At 33.8% G+C, this 5,000-nt stretch overlaps 1 protein-coding gene across 2 annotated transcripts in view; it reads right to left on the reverse strand.

Moving 5' to 3' along the window:
* The window catches only part of LOC145297645 (uncharacterized), a 282,988-nt gene that overhangs the window by 276,708 nt on the left and 1,280 nt on the right, over positions 1 to 5,000 (reverse strand). The gene's annotated exons all lie outside the window — the stretch shown is intronic.

Consider the following 5,000-nt stretch of genomic DNA (forward strand, 5'->3'; position numbering starts at 1 on the left):
TAAGCATCACTAGAGAGAAATGATTAATCGAAAGTATAGATAGATAGATAGATAGATAGATAGATAGATAGATAGATAGATAGATAGAGATAGAATTGGACTATGTACATAAACATATGGATTTATCAAGAATATTATTAGAATAATATTCATATATATATATATATATATATATATATATATATATATATATATATATAACAACGTAGATATACGCATGAATAGATAGATAGATAGATAGATAGATAGATAGATAGATAGATAGATAGATAGATTTGGAATAGGTACATAGACATAAGGACTTACTGAGATGGATATGTATTAGAATAAAATTGAGATAGATACCTGTGTGTGTATGTGTGTGTATGTGTGGCTAACAAATAGCATAGATAGATAGATAGATAGATAGATAGATAGATAGATAGATAGATAGATAGACAGACACAGAGACAGATTTGGAATAGGTACATGAACAATGAACATAGACTTACTGAGATGGATATGTATTAGAATAAAATCAAGATAGATACCTATATGTATGTGTGGGGGGGGGTCTAAAAATAACATAGATAGATACGATGAGGTGTTTCAAAAGTAATGCCTCTTAATTTTTTATTCCGCCCGAATGTATCAGACGGGAATTGCAAATTGCATTGCTATGATGACTGAACTCATGTAGTCATGACCTGAGTTTCATCTCTCTGTTACAGCTATTGACTGTGTGAGACTCTAAGAAAGCAACCCCTGTAATGGACGTGTGTCAGAAGCAAAGATGTGTCATTGAATTCCTCTAAGCAGAAAAATGGAACCGATCAACATTCATAGACAACTGCTGAACGTTTACGAAGCCGATTCAGTTGATGTCAGCACAGTTAGGAGATGGGTTTGTCGATTTTAGAGTGCTGACAGAGATATGAGTGACAAAGCGCGCTCAGGACATCGTTCATCGCTGGCAAAAGTAAATTCAGAATGGTGGTGACTATGTAAAAAGATAAATTCTAGAGCACAAAAAGGCTGTTCGTTTAATGGTGTCTCCCCCCCCCCGTTTTCATAACTTTTCAACGCTTTTAGATTTTAGTTAAAAAATAGACCTTACTTTTGGAACGACCCTCGTAGATAGGCAGATAGATAGACACATACATCATGCATATATGATGTCCGTTCATCGATTTCGATGATTACCACGAAACATCACTGATGAAGCTGTGACTCGCGCGTGAAATTTTTTGTGGCAAGAGTTGCACAATCTTCAATCAAACCTCTCCTGAGTCGGCATATTTAAATACCAGTGACAAGTAGAAATTTCAGGACAACTGGAAACAATGCCGAGATAAACGGCGAGCACATACAGCGCCTGATATTCCCAAATATTCACCCATCTCGTACTGGCCAGGCCCATCATTGCTTAACTTTGGCGGTCTGACGAGAACCACTGTGGCAACCTGATTATGATCATACATACATGGTAGCTATGGATACCCACTGTAAGGGTGCCTGCGCGAGGATTTTTTGTGGCAAGAGTCGCGCAATTACCAACCACACGTCTACTGAGTCGGCGTTGTTAAATACCAGTAATAAATGGAGGTTCAGGATGACTGGAAACAATGCCAAGATAAGCGGAGAGCACATACAGCGCCTAAAAATCCCAAATGGTCACCCATCTGGTACTAACCAGGCTCAACGTTGCTTAACTTCGGTGATCTGATGAGAATCGGTATGTCAACGTAATTATGCCGTAACATATATACATACATAGGCAGCCAAATAGACAGTTCTACATGCATGGTGTAATGTACAGTAAAATAATGTCGGAATTACATGTAGTAAACATTTTTAAAACAACAAACTTTCCGCCAACTCTACATAACTTTAATATGATGTGAGATCAATAGTATGTGCTGATTCCAAACCTGTTCAAAGCTACGATAAATACAGCAGTGATAACACATTTTTATTATGATATTTTTTTGTTTGAAAATATAATTCTATTAAACGCAGTAGCAAACACAATCATTGCAACCAAACTGAAAATATGCGTGTTTATTTTGCTATTTTAAATATTTGGCAGTGACATATATATCAGAACATAATATTTATCTTTATATTATATATACAGCTGAACGTCTGTGTGTGTGTGTGTGTGTGTGTGTGTGTGTGTGTGTGTGTGTGTGTGTGTGTGTGTGTGTGTGTGTGTGTGGTCACGAATAGGCTCCTATATGGTTGACTATTATAGAAAACTGATTACATATAATGATAGAAGATGTATCGAGACACAGGAATGAGTATGTTTGATCTGGCATAATGATGATTCATTAAAAATGTGGGGTCTGCGTACGCGCCTGGTCCACAAAGTATGGAAATAAAAAATGTAAAAATTAAAAGACATTTACAAGTGTTTTTTGATATAGATGTACATAAGAATACTTTGATAAGTATGTTTTTACTTAAATAGGGATGGTATAATAAAATTTCGGGTTTGCGTTCGCGCCTGGCTTCCACAGAATGGAAATCGGCACAAACTTTAATAAAGACTTTTCATATCTATCTGCGTAAGTATACTTTGATAATTATGTTTCAGTTTGAACAAATATGGTACAATAAAATTATGGGGGTGTTCGTTCGCGCCTGACCTCCATAGAATGGAAATGTGTCATAAAGTTTAACAAGGTTTTTTTAATATAGATCCACAGAATATTGTGATAAGTGTTTCAGTGTGAACAGGTATGGTATAATAATTTATGGGGTTTATCTATTTTATTTTTACTTTCATCATATTTTGCTTTGGTTTTGATACCCTCAAATTCGAAGCTATCTCTTTACAATCCTTCGTTTTCATAATCTATCAAACTTTCATAAATCAGAGTCCATTTTCTGTAGGCTGTTTTTGAACCCAGTCAACGACTGGTACTTTTGCTAGTACTATATATATATATATATATATATATATATATATATATATATATATATATATATATATATATATATATATAATACATATATATAATACATACATATACATATACATATATATATATATATACATATACATACATATATATATATATATATATATATATATATATATATATATATATATATATATAAAGAGAGAGAGAGAGAGAGAGAGAGGTGGGGAATAAATAGGAACAAACCGAGTTATGTGTTCATCAACGTTTCGTCTTTATTTCGAGACTTCCTCTGGATGAATGAGATTGAGAAGACAAAAACACCAGTACAAATATTTGAAAATGTTTCATTCATCCAGAGGAAGTCTCGAAATAAAGACGAAACGTTGATGAATAAATAACTCGTTTTCCCCCATTTTATTTCTCTATTTTATCAGAATACTATTTCCATTATTCTCATCATAAGTGTGTGTGTGTGTGTGTGTGTGTGTGTGTGTGTGTGTGTGTGTGTGTGTGTGTGTGTGTGTGTGTGTGTGTGTGTTTCTGTGGAAGTTTGTGGGAGAGAACCCTATCAAAGAAAAATTAATATAAGAGAGTAATATTTAATAATTATGGGTTACAGAAGATCAGAAAAACATCGGTACCCTCGGTTTCAAATCTAACACAAACGAGATCAATCTCTGGTCGCTTACGCTGGAAGCTTTTCCTATATCTTCCTATATATTTAAAGTCATATATAAAAGCTCAAACTTATTATCCAAATTGATTTAAAACAAAACAAAGAAATGACAGAGCGCAATGATAGAAATCAATTTTCAAAGATGCACGATTGATATATAAACATATATGTGTGTGTGTGTGTGTGTGTGTGTGTGTGTGTGTGTGTGTGTGTGTGTGTGTGTGTGTGTGTGTGTGTTTTAAGAGCAGCGAACTTTAAATTGGCAACTCTAGTTTTTTTTGTTTTTGTTTTTGTTTTTTTTTGTTTTTTGCAAATTTGACAACTATCGGTTATTTATGGTTCAGCTGGTTGGACAATTCATCATGAAGAGACTGACACCCGAGCAGCGTTCGCAAATTGCAAATGATACGATGAATTTACTGAGAGAAACATTTGATGAACAAATAATTTCATGAAATGTATCTATCAACTGGCCACCTTGTTCGTGCGATTTATCCCCATTAGTTTATTTTCTTTGGTGATATATACGTTGATAAACCACAATAAATTACTGAGACGATAATATTTGATGCGTTTTGGCCGAAATATAGCCTAGTTTAATGCGTAAAGTTTGCGAAAATTGGACCTTTAGATTACACCATATACGCGCAAGCCGCGGGGCCATATGCCCGAAATTGAATTTAATTTATAAACGCCAAAAATTAATCTTTGGAATAAACCACATATTTGTGTATGATAAATATATTTTTCTGTGATTGACTTTAATTTAAAGTTCGCCACCTCTAAAAAACATACCATATATATATATATATATATATATATATATATATATATATATATATATATATATATATATGTGTGTGTGTGTGTGTGTGCGTGTGTGCACGTGCGTGTGTATGTGTGTGTTTGCCGTATGTGTATGTGTGTGTATATGTGTGTGTATGTGTTTGTACACCAAATTGTGGAGCAAATTAGACAAGTAGTGAAGTTGATTCGATGTTGATACCAAAACCTCGAAATAACACGCGAAAAGAAACATTAAAAAAATGTGTTCATACTAAATCTTTCGTATAATTGTTCACTTTTTATTCAATAGTTCAAAAGCTTAAAAACTACTATAGTTTCGAAGGTTCACGATGTCGTAAAGATTTCAGTTATTTTAATCTACTATTAATAGATTAAAATTAAAAAATGGCTGACATGTGTTAATTACCGTGATATTTCCAGATTCAACAGCCATAACACCTTCCATAGTGATATGGGACAAGAATGAGAAAGAAGCAACCTTAGTAGAAGTTAGTGTCCCCAATGATGATGGTTTAAACAGAGCTGAGAGGGAAAAATAACGAGATGCCAAGGTCTTACATACGACATGAAAAAAAAAACGGAATCTTAGGAAGATCTCCATCATTTCA

Source organism: Euprymna scolopes, chromosome 18, assembly GCF_053919585.1.
Source record: "Euprymna scolopes isolate OS-2025 chromosome 18, ASM5391958v1, whole genome shotgun sequence".
Classification (NCBI taxonomy): domain Eukaryota; kingdom Metazoa; phylum Mollusca; class Cephalopoda; order Sepiida; family Sepiolidae; genus Euprymna; species Euprymna scolopes.